The sequence below is a fragment of the Zonotrichia albicollis genome, chromosome 8 (genome assembly GCF_047830755.1).
Source record: "Zonotrichia albicollis isolate bZonAlb1 chromosome 8, bZonAlb1.hap1, whole genome shotgun sequence".
Classification (NCBI taxonomy): domain Eukaryota; kingdom Metazoa; phylum Chordata; class Aves; order Passeriformes; family Passerellidae; genus Zonotrichia; species Zonotrichia albicollis.
This window is the reverse complement of record NC_133826.1, coordinates 16,207,315-16,223,957: the sequence shown is the minus strand read 5'-3', so window position 1 is coordinate 16,223,957 and position 16,643 is coordinate 16,207,315. Positions and strand designations below refer to the sequence as shown.

Below are 16,643 nucleotides of genomic sequence, written 5' to 3'. Positions count from 1 at the left end.
TGCTCACATTCTGTGCTGGCATAGGCACACCAGACTGTGCCTCACGTCTACATGGGATTTTTTATCGTGCAAGAATGGCAAAGAAATTTTGGTTTTGCGAAATTACTTGTTTTTCCATCTACCATACATTCTTACATCATCTCCCTTTCACTGCAGGTTGCAGCTTCCATGAAAACAAGGATGCCTCTACCTTCTTCCAGATTTTAAAGAGTTAAAATAAACAAAATATTTTCATTTGGAATAAACACAAGATTTTATATACTTAACAAAACAAAGAAACCCACAGGGCAAAAACCCAACTGCACAACAACCAGCAGCTCCACAGGCACACTGTCTGCCAGGGATGCTGAGGATCCCAGAGGAATTCTCCCCCCTGGCATTCCTGCCATTTTCTCCTTCAGCTCAGGAACTGCAACCTGCGAAAAAAGGCATCTTCACTCAAACCCGACATTGATTCCAAAGAACAGCTAGCTTAAGCAAATGGCTGTTTTGTAAAACAAACTGGCTTAGTTTTAGATGATATTAAAATTCTCTGGGTGTCCAGCTTTGCCTCCTGTTGTGCCAGGACAGAGTGGGTGAGGAGCAGCCCTGTCCCCCAAACCAAGGCAAATTCCTGACTAGACCAGCCAAGGGGCTCCTTATCTGTCTCCAGACCCTCAAATCTGTGGATTCCCAGGGCAGTTTGGCTGATCTGAGCATCAGCCCAGCCTTGCACTGACCTCACTCACCAACCTCACTGTGCCCCTCCACGAGCTTGGGCAGGGTTTGAAACCATTGAACAAAACCAGCACACAGTAGATGCTACAGAGTGTGCTCATAAAGAAAAGGCTTTTGCAGTGAAAATTTTTGTCTTTAGTGATGGAAATGATGATCTTAATCTGCTTGCAAAACCTGTATTTAAATGGCTAGAAAGTGTTTCATATTCTCCAGTGCAAGGGCCCAAATCTGTTGATATTACAAGTGTCGTCGACATTCAGCAGCATGGCAGCTGTCACCAGGCAGTTCAGAAAGGCTGATTTAATTGATACTTTCCATTTCAAATACAATTTGCAGTCAGCATGTGGTGAGAAATGCATCTCACCATGCAGATTTTCATGATGCTGGAGCACAAAAAAAAAAAAAAAGGGTGCTGCTTTTCTTCTGAGAAGCTTGAAATGTAGTCCAGGAAGGAAATATTCAACTCTATATGTGAAAGTTGCTTCCATTTAAAGGAACTAAATCATAGTAAATCCCAGATTACTTATTTCTGTATACGAAACAGCGTATGTGGCAAAATGTAGAAAGTAGCATACTATTTTTGGGAATGAGAAAGGAGGCCCTGTTTAGCTATGGGGTTTTATCTAAGGTCTGCAATCCAAGCTTCAGCCTGGAATCTAATTCAGGTTAGATGGCTTCAAAATTCTCCAAGCCTTTCTAAGGAGTTTTTTCCCCTTTTGTTTTTTCTAAAATAACACAAATCTCACAAGAATAGCTGATCTTATCATTGAATGTCAAGAGATGTTAGCAAACCCAACTCCTATGACTTTTCCTATGTAGTTTAATTAATAGAACCTAAGGGTAGGCAGGACCACTTGACCATCTGAACTGACATCTGCATCTCAGCCCATCACACCGTACCCAACTGCCCTGCACCAAGCCCAATAACTGGGGTCTGGCTAAGCCAGAACACTTATTTTCTTTCCTTCAAGAGACCTTTTCTCTGAACTGCACCTTTTTGTTTCTAAGGACTGTGCCTGCCTGCAGGGGCAAGTGCCACATTGCAAGACAGGGCTTTGAATACAAACACAGAGGCAAAAGCACACACTGTTCATCTTACTGATCTGACTTTTCATGGCTTGCTCTCCTTTTAAATCTATGTTAAAGAAAAAAAGCCTTTCAGATTTTAAAATATGAAGCTAATTTTTTTGCCTGAGGAAGCATTATAGCCAGAATTGGACCTTTTCAGCATAATTTCCCACCAGAATGGCTCCTGGACCCCAGCAGTGCAGCCTTAGCCGTGGCTGTGGTGAGACCCCAAGCTGCACACAGCCTCCTCAGCCTCTGCTCAGATCTCCTCTGTGGCTCAAGCCTGCTCAGCCTCAGGCCACAGGGCAAGTAGCCCACCAAGGGCATGATCTGTCATGGTCTGTGCCCATGGCACAGGACTGTGTTCCCCAGGGAATCAGTGGGACTCGCATCCTTGAGCCTGGCTGTGAACCCACCCTTGCTTTACTCCTCCTTTTTACGGAGGAGATTTAGAACAGGAGCTTAGACTGGAAACTCCTTTGACATCTTTTAATGCATCTCGTTCAGAACCCCTCCATCCAGCTGTTCCCATCCCTGTTTTAGCAGACAAAGCAGTGGCTGAAATCCTTTTTAATTCAAACATCGCAGAATGTTCTTCTCAAGACACGACAGAGTGCTCCTGGCCCCCTCCCCCTCCCTGTGTCTTGGGTGAGCACATACTTAGATCCCCCAAGCACAGTGATAATTTCTCCTTACCAGCAGAGCCAGTCATTATTTATTATATCACTCTCTCACTCCTTCAGTCTCTCCTAGTGGGAACATTGCAGTGGCTGCTGGCTAGAAAATTAGCCAAGGGAACTTCTTCTGTTGGTCTCTTTCCTCATTATACTAGTAAAAAAAATTTAACTGTGACATTCTCCCTCTCTCTGTATATATATATCAACGCAGGTTGGAAGCACACTGTAGGGGCTAATAGTGAGTAATTTAACTGTGGCTCTCTCACACGTTTTACCCTCATTCTTTCTCCAGAGTAGCAGCAGCAGAACAGTATGTTCCTGTATTGTTGCTCCACATTACAAGCAAAGCTTGCAAGTTTATCTTACTCTTTCCACTAGGTTGTTTTGTTCATGGGGATGTGATGCAATTTCTTCCAGAGTCAAGGTGCTGCCATAAATTACAGAGAGATTCAGGTAACCCTCAAAGAAAAGTTTATATTTTTCCACCATAAAAAAATGCCTTTAAAAAACCCAACAGGAATATCTGACTGAAACAAAGTTCTGCATATGCACATAGGCTGCTAGGGGGCATCACATTGATATGTGCCCTGAGAGGTTGTTTCCTTAAGATGGGAACAGACTCATTCACACAGCCTGGACAGAACTGCTGCTGTTCCCTGGTCAAATAGGAGCCATGTGAAGCAAAAAGCAGAGGAATACTTTTCCTGGCTCCACTCCTGTGCTGCACAGCACAGCTTAGGCCAGTAATGGGGTCTGGTTTCAGTTCAAGAAAATTAGTAGGTGTGCTCAGGTGTTCAAAAGAGCTCTGTGCATGCCCAGGTCACTGTTTTTATGTGCTGGGATATGTCTGTGCCAAGTGCATGCATGCAGCTCCATGGGGAGAACATCCACACGATCCAGTGAATAAAGAAAAAGAATTGAGTAACTCTGAGGGACAATGATATATTTGGGAATGGTCACAATAAATCATATGACTCACTTCAGAATACCTTTTAGAAAGAAACACAAAGGGGAGCTGCAAATGAGAGCATCACAAATACTCAAATGTCTTGAAGACTCAGGATTTTGATGTTCCTGATTTTGACCCAGATCCATTACATAAAAATATGCATCTTACTAGGCATGTAGACAAAGTACAATTTTCTGACTTATGGTAAGGGTTATAAAAAGATAATCCTGCCTAAGTATTTTGTAGAAAGTGCAAAACATGAGGTTGGGGGTAAAAAAATAATGGAAACACGTTCACATTTTCCTTTCACCCGAACTAGTTTTTGGTAGCAGAGCTCTGCCGATCACAGGTGTGCAACACTTTGTCTAGAGCAGGTGTCTTCAAACCTTTATTTCCTAAATCAGCCAGCAATGCTGAGGAGAGCCCATCAGCAGCAGGAAGCAGTCCCTTGCCCTGCGCTGGCCAGTGGCTCTGTGTGGGCAGCAGGGCCCCCTGGTTTGCCCGTTTTGCCTGGCGCTGTCCCGCTGTCCCCGAGCCCGTCCCCAGCGCGGTGGCTGGTGTGTAATTGCTGAAACTCCCTGTACCTAGCAACGCAGATGTCACACGCTGCCTCTTGCCCAAAGGGAAGGAGGACGAGGACAGTAAACAAAGACCTCGGTGTCCTCCATTTTGGAGTGCCTGCTGCAAGTTTGACTCTCTTCACTTTGAATTATAGTGGCAGTGCTTTGAGCAACTACATCTGAAGTACTCCAGCAACATCACACTCTTGTTCCACTACCACTCTGATGACCACCAGTATAATTCAAAGAGAAAGAGTAAAAACTCACCTCTAGGTATAAAAACGAGAGAGTTTATTCCCTGCCAGAAGAAACAATACGACCAGAATTATAGCAGTTTCTACCCTGAACAGTAAAAGTAATGCTTTCTGTTAGCCAATGAATAAAACTGTCCTTTTTCAGGAAAACCATCTTTCACACTTATAATATTATCTTTCTGATAGATGTGAATACACTGGTTTATTATATCTAGCTTGCCTTTTTCTTTTTTTTTTTTTTTTATGAAGGAAAAGGTACCAGAGAACAAAAAGTACGGGGTTTTTTTCCCTGCTTATGGAAAAGGAGGAAAGGAAATCTTTCTATATTTGCATTGCTAATTAGCAGAACGCACACAGATAATACAGTGATCAGTACTGTACACACGTTTTGAGAGATGAACAAACATTGCACTAGATTTGAATATGCAAGTGTACCATTTGTGTAGTTTATGTTGCATCCAGGCTTTTCCACAGGGCTCCACAGAGGACACACTGGAAACTCCCGATGGCGGACTGGGGGATGTTGGGGTATGATTTGTTTACCCTGCAAAGGGCAATGCAGGGGCACAGCTTGCTTTTCAATGTCATTTTGGTGTTTCTTCACCCCCAAACAAATTTGCCAGCTGGGTTGACTGAGGAAAAGGATTTTAAGAGACTTGTCCAAGGTCACCCTAAGGAATGAGCAAGTCAAGCCACTTACTCAAGGGCACTGAGAGCTTCTGTGGCCCAACCTACCTCCTCTTGCTTCAGGTTGTTTGCACCAACCTCTGCCCCCTCACCACACAGCCTTCCCCACACCAGCAGGGCAGTGTAAAGTTCACAGCAAATCCAGAGGAGTGCCCTGCACCATCCATCCATCATCTTCTGAGATAAGAATAGTTCCTTAAACCTTTGTTCATGGCAGATGTTTTCCTGGTTTGATGGTGTTTTTCTAAGTGTCAGTGTCTATCCACAAACCATATCTTGATGTACGTCCCCAAGCCTGGATATATGAACAGCTTTACAAGATGAACATAGCTTGAAAAACTGAGGTCAAACCTGAGGAAGGTTGAAAAATCTGGGGTAGTGCAAGACATTATATAGCTTGAAATAAACACAGCCTCATCTCATAGAGGTCATCTCTTTTGGACAATGCAGTAACACTTGGAAAAAACCAGCCACGTTATCAAGCTTGACATAAGCTTTAGCTTCTGCTCATTCACATATGTGGTCTCAACAACAGCAAATACCTCATCTGCAGGTATTTCTTCTCAAAGGTCAATCCATAAAATCAACTGCACAGACATCTCTTTTCTCTCTAATTCCCTAAGTTTCTCTTACCTGAACACAAAGAGTATACAATCAGCAGTAATTTTTCAGAATTTAAACCAACAAACCCATTGGTTTTGCCTTAAACACCTCTTCATTTGCCTGGCAAGTGATACATTGAGTATCTACAAGAATAGAGTATCTATTAACAATGGAATCATGTACAGGGTTTGATGTCCAGACTGACAGGTTCAAAGTGTTAGAGGCTCCCTCTCCACTCCTCCCTTTTCCTGGCTAGGCGCGCTGTTATTCTGTAGGTCAAACCAACACAAAATCATTTTTATGCAGGCAAAGCTCTTTGAGTACATGACACCAGCTCTGCTGCCACCCAGGTTTAGCTTGATCTTTCACTGATCTGACTCTGGTCTTCTGCTCAGCTGGACTCACTCGTCAGCATGGCAAGAGCTACACACATGCATGGGGGAAAGCTCCCCAGCCCTTGCCTGGATCCATGGATTTGGAAAGTCAGGTCTCCAAGGACACCCCTCAATCCTCACCTGCTGACTTCAGGGAGGATAGCTAATACATGATTTACCCATCAGAAGATGATTTTTATCTGCTCCTCTTGCTCCCTGAGTGTGGCTGCAGAGCTGTCTTTAAATCTGGACTCTGACACTTCAATGCATAAATGTTCCTTGCACTGGAGAGAAAATAACTGAGCTCTGCTGTTGGCAGCTCTGCTCTGACACTGCCACCCTGCACCCACTCATGCACTGTCTGAGGGCAGGTCACTGCACTTTGTAAGGTCCCAGCCACCTCCATGCCAGCCAAGCACACAGTGACAAAACCCCTGCAGCAACCCTTGCACCTGTGTGCGGATCTTGCCTGCATCCCAAGAGTCCAGCTTACAGCCCTGAGCCCTGTGCTGAGAGCTGGGGATGCTGCACATGTCCTTGCAGATCTAATGGTCAGCTTCAGTCAGCTATCATACTCTCCTCCCAGTTACATTAATGGCAGATGATGAGAAAGCTATTTATGAGCAGTAGTGTAATTTACAGCCCTAAATAATGTATTTTTAGAAAAGTGAAGGTATCATTAAATACTGTCAGATCGCAGTATGAAAAGACAGTTTCAATATTTTCTTTTGTAAATCTATTTTCTAATTCTAATCAGATTCTTCTCACCAAGGCTCCCTCAGCTATCTGCTGAGGACAACAGAGGACAACCTGTCATCTGAAACCATTTCAAATACAGTCACAAACAAATACTTGTATTAATATTAAACATGTAGCAGTTTCAAGAGCATGTATTTTTCTGTGTAGAGATCACACTATTCTTTTGAAGAGCCAATAGGGCTTTTGTTCCCAGCTCCTTTTAAACAATCTGGATATTAACTTTTCTACTACCACAAGCCTCTGAGCAACTTCCCACAATATTCTCCAGACAGGTGTTTGCATAAACTGTGTCTTACAAAGACCTTGGGCAGACAGCTAAGGAGTTTTACCTCGTGCATATTAGCAGCCCAAGTGCTTGAGTGCCACGCAGAGCCCCAGAGATCCTATGGCTGGCTCCCTGGTGCTGCAGAGCCTGTTACTTTATTGGTAGCATGAACCAGAGGAATGTTATGTGTTGTTCAGAGAAAGAGTTATGTGCTTTGTGTGAGTGAACGTGAGAGGAATGGAGAAGAGCAAACCAGCCCATCCCAGCTCCCCACTTTCCCCTCGGTGTCTCTGTGGCTGCAGACCCCCCTCTAGTACAGGTTTCTTCTGGTCCCCATGAGAATGGAGAGACAGTCTTTAGCAATTAGCCCAGGGAGGGAGAGGCTAATTGCACCAATTAGCACTGGAGCACCAGGTGGGGAGACTTCGAGGCCAGTCAAGGGGGGACTGATAAAATGACTGTCAGGGTCAGTGAGGCAGCACCATTTGGGGAGAGGAAGGAGACAAGGAGCTGCTGATTGCATCTAATTAGGCCTTTTGTTTCCACCTTGAAACAGTCTTTTCAATGCACTTTGCGAATGGGAGCATCAGTCAGCTCTGTGGCTTGCACCATCCTTACAGGGGCAGCAGGGCAAGGAACAGCCCAGGTACAGGCACCAAGCCCAGCCCCACCACCTTCCCTCTCTGCTCCTGTGGCTCAGAGCCGACTTGTTCTCCCCCAGTCCCCAGGGCAGCCTCTGCAGAGGCCCAGAGTTGCTGTGTAGCCACACTTGCAATGTTCTCCCACATTTTAAGCACTACAAGGTCCTCACGGGGTCTTGCTCAGAGTATAATGTCTTGCCTAGCTCGGGTTTTCCTCCCTTAGCTCAAGGTTCCTACATGGAAACAACTGTAAATGGAGGGCGCCTCAATCCCCCTGTGCCCTGGATTCAAACTGTGTTACAGTGACACGTGCTCAAGTGACAGAATAACACACCTGATCGCAGTGGATCACATTATAACAAGGTTGTTGCAAAACACTCATCAACCTCGTTTTTGCAACAGCCATTGGTCTCTCTGGGTTTCAGTGCAGTGCTCAAACTAGACTCCAGGACATTTTGGAGTGAGGCACACAGCTCCTTGCTTCAGGACAAAGCCTGGCTCTCTCCATCAGCTACCTTTCACTACTCTGCATCCATGAGCTGAATTTTTACTCCAAAAGCACACTGTAACTAGCTGCTAGTGCTCCATCAACAGCCCAAATCAACCATATAGAAACTGAACAATTAAAACAATAAAAGCTTCGAGTCATACAAACTACAAATACCCATAATGTCACAACCTAACTACACAGCTACTTACTAAGACTTCTTGGGGGTTTCTTTGTACCAGGTCTTGCTGAGTGATCCTGTTTCCTCTTCTGCTGCTGTAACTTGCAGGCAGACCTCTGCTCTCCTGCAAACCACAAGCTGTCTGGAGCAGGGCTGCACATCTGATTCTTTCCACCAAAAGCACCCCGTTTTCTAGAAAGGAAGACAAAGTTTGATTTACCGCATGCCGGGACTCTGCACACTGCAGCTGCTGCTCTTCCCACTTAGCTAAAGGAAGGACATGTCCTACAGTCCCAGCTCCATGGCTGTCACCAAACTGGCCCTTCACGTGAATGGCACACTCAGTGCCTGCAGCAGGGAGCAGAACAGAAGGGTGGTACTTCAGCTCCCCACAAAAGGCAGAAGTTACCCCTTATTTTCCAGCTTCCTCTGCTGGTGAGTGTTAGCACTGCTCAAAGGCTCCACTTTTTGCATGGGGAGCCCCAGGAGGCGCGTCAGGGCTTTGGACTGCCGGGGATGAAGGCATTGCAATGCAAGACACTTGTACCTCAGAGGTTGTCCTATTTTCTGCATGAGACTGAGCCCTGTCCCTGCAGCAGCCACCCTTTCTCATGGAAACAGAAGGTGGTTACTTCACCAAACGCTCTCTTTCTGAAGCATAAACTTTTTCAAAACAAACAAGCAAACAAACTAAAAACCCCTTGAGGCTCAGAAAAGAGCAGTGAACCAAAAAGACCTAGTGAGACAGTCCAGGTCCAAATTAGCGGCACTGAATTGTGGGTCAACAGTGCAAAACCTTTCAGCTTCTTGCTACCAGTATCAGAAGAAATCCAGGGTGCATTTAAACTCCAGCACCTTTCCACAGTTTAACAGTAAATGGCCTATATTGAATAGCTGGCAACGCATGCACTCTCCTTGTTTTCCTTCCTTGTTAAATGTTTCCTGGCATGGTGACAGGTAAAGCATAATACAGCTTGGCAATATGGCTTTTACATGGTGAAACAGCTCCTCCGTGCTACGCTAGAGTACATATTACTGTGACAAGGGGCTTTATTCTGAATTATCTGCACATACTAAAAGCCAGTGGGAAATTGGAGGAGAGTTTAGTGAAAACTACATAAGATTTTGTTACCGCTGAGCGGAAAATTTTGGATGGAAATCACGGAGTGTGGGGCTTAATCACAGCTCCTTCTGCTCAGCAGACTATGCAAGGCAGCCCCAGCCATTAAAAATTCACTTGGGGAAGGTGCATGGTTATCCAGCATTAAGCATGTTTGTGTGGTGCTGAATTCTTCAGATCGCTTGGGGAGGTAAGTCATCCACTTTTTAACCCGACAGTGCTTGTTGATAAAAACAGTACAGAGAACTGGATGGAGCACTTACACAAAGCTGATAGATGAGCTAGATGGAGAGGATTTATCCTGTGGCAGGGGATCTGGTTAGGAATAAAGCTGTGCTGACTTCTAAGCATAGAGATGATGAGGTTATGCAATTATTTCTTAACATATATGAGAGTGATGGACTGCAGAAACCCACCCAAGCCTGGCTCTGTGCACTACCTTGGACACAATCCTCCCCAGAGCCACGGCTGTACCTCACAAAGGCATCTTCACTTGGCAGCTTTCTGAAACATAGGAGCCATTCTGCATTTCAAATTTATGAGACATTTTCTATCAGGAAGCTGCTGTTTAACAAAGGTCTTACTTTCTCTGTGAACTGGAGATACAATGCTAAATTCTGACTGATAAAAGTTGTTGAGAGCTTGAGCTGCAGAAAATGACCAAGAGGAGAACAGAGAAATTTCTGAGCCAGCAGGTTGTTCTTTCTCTCTCCTGGACTTATTTTCATACTCAAAATTTTCCCATTCCTGCTTTGCCCAGTCTGTGAGAGGTTTCACGCAATGGTCATCTCTAGGGTGTTAGATGGGGTTTTTTCCCCTTGAAGTTTGTTTCTATTCAATATCAAAACAATGTGCTCACTTCATATTCTCAGATTTTTAAACTGATTTTGAAAAATTCAGTCTCAGGTTGTTTTCACCATCCCACATCCACCAGAGGCCTCAGACAATGACCTGATAGAGAGCTTGAAGACCAAGAGAATGTAAGTGTCCAAAGGAATAGGGCCTAAGGCAAAAAAAGAGTCTGTGCTGGTGTACAGCACTTTATTAAATGAGGAGATTGTTGTGTTTACTGTCTTGGTTATCTTGGTCACCATGAAATGTCACAGGAAGATAGAAACCATCTCTCTGGTGTTCTCTCTAGAGCAGTGTGGGAATCACAATCAGAAATATTGAGGAAACAAGTGATTATATTCAGATGTTGTCTACCACTGGCCACACAGGGCATCCACCATGCAGGGCAACCAGGTAACCTGGATAAACAGAGGTTAGTACTGGGAAGCAAGGATGAACAAAGGCAAGAAATGTTCTTTGCCATTATTGTTACATGAATCCTGGAGATGTGCCTTAGTGGAGACATTCCAGAATAAAGGTAACTCTGCCAAAAACTGCAAGGGAAAATGAGAGACCTGTGGTTACCTCAGCCATTTCTGTTGGATGCTTCTTAAGACCTCCAAGTGACTAACAGAGTTCTCACCAGTTGAATCTCAGCCCTGCAGCCTTCATCTGTGCTCCACGCTATATGACAGGGAGCTGACCACACTTTGAAGTCAGGAGACATATTTCATAAGTAGTCTGTCAGCAGAATTATTTCTGAGGCCCTTGATTAATAATGTAGGACATCAGTGATCTCGGAAAACTTTAACATCAGCACTGTACTTGGCTGAACAGAACAGCTGTTGACATCCTTGTTGCTGTTTCTTGGCTGAGGACAGATGTTTGTGAGGTTAGATGGAAAAGACTGGAGTGTATGAACATACTGGAGTCAGTGGAAAGCACTCACCGCTTCCTTTTACTTACGTGGTGACTCAGTCGGTATTCCAGGAACAATATTAGATTATATTTGTTCCATGAGTGGAGCCAGTGGCCTCTCTCAGGAGCTGAGACACTCCTGATACTTGTATGATGAAGTCTGAATACTCCTTGCACGACAGAGAAACTACAAGTGCACTAGGGAAGAGCAATAAACACCATCAGCTGCTCTACTGGATTAAATTTTTGAAGGGTGCTCTGGTCTCAAAGTTAATGGAGTGGCTTAATTTTCCTTGAAAGGGTCATCATAAACTCAGGAAAATATAATTCAGGGATGAGGCATAGTATCTGGTGTTGAAAACAGGCTGGGTGTTCTTAATGGCTAAAAAAGATTGCTCAGCAGCAGATCAGGCATGTAAAAATATGACCTCTCTAATGCTCCCAAGTTCAAAATTATTTGCTGGGTAAGTGTCATTTGAACAACTTAAAGCTTCACAGTTTACTAAAGGATGTGTTTTGTATTCTGGTCCAAGTATGACTACACCAGAAAATGCTTTCCCTGCATCATCTGAAATACCAAATGTAAGGCAAAATTTTGCTTCAAACCTCCATGAAGAGCTAAAGCCTCTCCATCCACAATAATATACAAACTACAGTAAATCATCCTTCTGAAAACATTTCATCCACTTTGTGTTTTCAGCCAATGATTAAGGGCTCCTGTAAGTAAACCTCTTCTTTCTTTCAGGGAACAAAACTGCCCTGAGCTCACAGACGCTTTCACCTTGACGATCCCATAAGAAAACAATTCTGGGGATGGAGAGGTAAGAACACATCCCAGGAGGTCCTGGGGCCCTGCTGTTCTCAGACCTGTCCCCTCAGACAGTCCCACAGAGAGAAACATCAAAGCAGGAAGCAAGTTTCATCCTGCAGAGGGAAGCACCTGTGCCAGAGACGTGCTCAGGAATGATCAGAACTGTTACAGGCACAGAAATTTTGCTGTGATCAGTCTTCATTCCCCTTTCTTCTTTCCAGCTTTATTTCTCAGGCTGTGAACTTCTCTGCCTGCACAGGAGCTGCTTCTGTAGCCCATGAAGAAGTCACCAGAAGCCTTCTCTATCCATGCTGTGGGAGTGGACGCCTTTTCCATGCTGCCCAGTTACACGGACAGGTGAACTCAAGATTTTGAGCATTAATGCTCAAGATTATGAGCATTAAAGCAATAATGGGAAGTGGGGCTAGCAAGAAGTTTGGTGAGGGTAATCATGATTTTCTGAAGATCTTGAGGTGAAGGATGGCATGAACTTGGAAAGAAGCCAGAACAAGTAAGCTCACCATGTCTCTTGTGTTGAGAAATAACCCTAAGCAGAAAACAGATCACTGTTCCCAGGCTCCCTGGCCCTTACATTGAAACCATTCCAGCACAAAAGGAGGGTGACAACCATCTCCCTTGTCTGAGCCAGCAGACACAAGGCAGAAAGCAGCTGGAGGGTGCCCAGAGCTGCTCCTAGGCTACGGCCACGAGGGGGAAAAATCAACTTGTTTTGCTGCTGCAGATATGAGGCAGGTTTGAAGAGGTTCACTGCTGTAGGACTAACAGTTCTAAGCTCTGATTAGCTGACAGAGGATTAAGCATGCATTTTTCCAGCCCATAATGGACTTTCAGAAAAAAGCACCCCACCACCAGTTGTAGGTGATGTTTGTTATTATGCAGGTGTTACTCAATGACTTGGGAATTAAAGGATTTTAAAATTTAAATGTTATAAATTCTAGGGAGAACTAATAGTTTTTTTCAAAGTTCAGTAATTTCTATTATTAAATCTGCTTTTGTGTTTTGCAGCACTGAACCAGTAATTATCTTCCAGATACACAATAAAACACAACCAACAGAATAGGGTCTATCAGACTGTATCATGTACCATTATTTATCTATGTTTGTGCCACAACTTCATCACTTGATCAAATAATAGCAGATTCCACAATATGTCATTCACGTATCCCCAGTTTATCTATAATGATTTTCCTCTTGTCAGCTCATTTCTTGAACCTTTGCAGAATCTGGTTTCAATAGTACTATAAACAATCATCATTGCATTGTAAAACTGGAAACTCTCCACTAAAATAGTGTTTTGATCTGGGTTGCCATAGTAATAAGTCTGTGCTCCCCTCTTTGGAGGCCTTGTTATATGAAGTATCTGTGATTTGCTCAGAATGGCCCCAGTTCATCTGTCAAAGTAGGTTTTTCCTTTTTTAAAATAATGATCTAGAAAATCCCACAGTGGCAACAAATATTTTACAACCATAACGAGAAACATTGTATCACTCAAGCTTTGTAAATCTATGCCATTATTGCATTAGGATAAATCACTTTCCTTAGGTATATTACTTAGAAATATACAATTCTAATTTTAGAGCGAGTATTCAATAGGGGGTATTTATTTTTATGTAAAGAGAATTATTAACTTTGACTTCAAAAATACATCACATGTCAGATTGTGTTTAGAGGCCCTGCAGCAAAAAAGAAAAAAACCTGAAATTCTTTCTTATTTCTATCAAAATATCACAAATATCCAGTCAGCTTCAGATTTAGTTACTCTAGTCCATTCTTAGGTGCTGATTTTTATAATGAGATCAGATATTACCACAGATTTTACAACTGCACACTTCGATAAATGATATTCAGATTATATACTTGTAAAAATTAGAAGTCCTGAAAATACATCAATGGCATTATGAGAATATATCATGATACATTTTTTAAATAGAAATGCTCCAGTAAGTTACAGTAATTTGATACATGAACTATGATATTTCCTCCTGCAGGAATGAGAGTAAACAAACACTACATCAACACGCCAGTGACAAGCTCCATGGAAAAAAGTGAGGACAGGGACCATATTTTACCCAAGACAAATGGTTTAGTTGGTTACTTTATGCAAGTTGCTACCAGCTACAGGATTACTTCATGTAACTCACTGTCAGCTACTGCCTCATAATACCTGACAGAGGAATATTAAAATCATCAGTGGGAGAAAGTATGGAAGGTATCTATCTCTTATTCAATGAATTCTAATTAAAAAGTAATTACCTTTCAGTGAGGGCTCTGCCAGCCTCAGCCCCTCCTCACACGTGATGTTGGTTGGCTCCTTGGCAAACAGAGGCAGAGCAGCTGAGCTGCGTTTGCATATCTCCTTACATTGTGCCAGTAACTTAGTTCTAAGTAGTGCCAGATCATGGGAAGTCTTCAAAAATAGTTTTATATCATTTTGCCAAGTGGATCCCCAGAAGACGCAGTGGGGGCAGAGGTGCTACACATCTTCTGTTATAATTGACCTGGGCTTTGAGATTTCTCTGTCATGATGTATCCCAGAAAGATGCATGATGGGAAGAAACTTGTTATTCCTCCAGCAGTGCCAAATGGACAAGATCAAGTAGGCCTGGGACTTGGAAAAAAAAGCAAGAAATATTGACAGATAAGTAACCACTCCAGTAAATGACAGGCAGGCACAAGAAGCTTGATTTCCTTGGGATTCAGAGGTAATCTATTAACCTTAAAACATTTCAGTGCAAATGTGATAGATTTTTTTTTTAAATGTAAAAAATTAAGATGCTTAATTGGAACTATTAGATCTGTTTTGATTTCTTTTACTCCTTGCAAGTTAGCAGAGTGAGAACAAAAACCCACCTATGACTAAAAATGCTACAGCCAGACTTAATTCAACCCAAAATATTTATTTATCAGATTACCAAAATTGTGTCTGTAATATAGTTTGAGAATATTAAAGGTGTCCTCTGAGATGCTGTCATTTTTTATGGCACTGTGAATGACACTGAAACATCTGTTTTGCAATTCTTTGGACAGTAGCTCATCAACAGCCAGGGAAATGATAGGACAAATTGAGGTCAGTAAGGTGGGCCACACTAATTAAGAGCAGACTTTGTCTCTCGAGACTCCTGTCTCCTTCAGTGCACTCTGTGCCAGCCCAGCCCATCCTGGTGCCTGTTCTGAGGCCCAGGAGCAGCAGAATTCCCGTGGGTGCTGGGTGCACACACCTGGTCACACAGCCAGGACTCAGCATGAAGCACCCGCTCTCCGTGCTGGCATGATCCAGAACAGAAGGAATACAATACTCTGGATTTAGGCTCCATTATAGAGGATTTCTGTAACTTTTACTTTGAGATGTTCTCATCTTCCCTGTGTTTGCATCTGGGAATTCTCTTGCACTGAGAGGTATCCTCTTGGCCAGAAGCAGCTTTGCTGCCTTACCCGAAATTCTGTTGACATTTGGCTGAGGTTCCAGTTAAAAAAATAATTCCTGCTCTCCCCTGTGTGTCTCCCTGCTGAATTCTTGTATCCTGCAAGGCTCTCTGGGTCAGCCACATCCAGACTCGTGGCACAGCAAGAGCAATGTTGTACATTGCCTCAGGCCCTGCTAAAGAGGTTGCCAGAACAGAGAGGGAAGTGGATGAAGAGGCCAAATTCCCTGCACCTTGCACTCTCTGGACAGCCTATATTCCTCCTACAACCCGTTCTCATCTTCTGTTGCAGGACCAGCATGAAGAAAAAGCTTTAAAACAGTGGAACACAAAAGGAAACAGAGGATGAATCGCCTCGGCCTCACCATGCAATCTACCTCCAAGCATTCTTAATTGACATCTTCCTTGCTACAGTTTAAATGGATTACACTTTGATCTGCCCACCCTTGAGAACAGCACAGTAATGAAGTTGAACACACAGCACAATAATTTCCTCTTTTCTTCCCATAAATGTTTGCATATTTGTTGAAGTCTGCTACACCTTCTTAGTTACTTTCTCTGGGTTAAATTATACCACTCATTCAATCCTCTCAAGTAGATTATGTTTTCCAGACCACTGGCTGCTTCTGTTCCTCTCCTTTGGACAGTTTCTTATTGATCAGCCACTTCTGGAGATTAGTCCCTTGTTCTGCTGTCACAACAAGGCAAACAAGGTAACAGCTGGTCGTGGAAATGAGTTATGTTGATGAAAGAGGGAGGTTTGGTGCTCACTGGGATTGGTGGAGGCTCACAGGAAAGTTCATACAGGTTTGGTCCCACAGATCCATTTTTTCAAAGATGGGGTTCTAATTCTGGATGGATCAATACTTTCTGCCAAGACCCCAACATATGCTCACCATGAAGTAAGTGAGTAATGCATTAAAGTTAAGGAAACACAGTGTGTAGATTCAAACTTATGCCTGCATTTTACAGAAACAGGAACTGCTTACAACATACCTACAAAAAAAAAAAAAATCCCCCAAATACTGCTTAATATTTCCAATATTTTAGTTTTAATTTTTTTCCTAGCTCTACTTATACATTAATAAAAATAAATTATATTCCCTTTTGATATCTTCTCTTTTTAAATTACATGACACCAAATTCTCATTTATACCAGGAGTGCTTTTGGCTTGCTGTTAATAATAGCATGTAAATTGCATACAATAAAATATATTCCCAGCTAAATGTCCCTCTGCTCTGTCAGAGTAATGTAACATATCATTAGCAAATGAATCATGGACCTCAACTTTGTGGAT

The 16,643-nt window shown here is 43.1% G+C and overlaps 1 long non-coding RNA gene across 2 annotated transcripts in view; it reads left to right on the top strand.

The window, feature by feature from the left end:
* The window catches only part of LOC113458628 (uncharacterized), a 55,954-nt gene extending 39,558 nt beyond the window's left edge, over window positions 1–16,396 (top strand). The window contains exons 1-4 of one of the 2 annotated variants that reach the window (XR_003379047.2): window positions 9,408–9,532; window positions 11,837–11,912; window positions 12,124–12,259; window positions 15,638–16,396. This is a non-coding gene — a long non-coding RNA (uncharacterized LOC113458628). Of the gene's footprint in view, window positions 1–9,407; window positions 9,533–11,836; window positions 11,913–12,123; window positions 12,260–15,637 lie in introns of those variants that run through there. The other variant, XR_012581201.1, reaches the window with a different exon arrangement.
* Window positions 16,397–16,643: the final 247 nt, after the last annotated feature.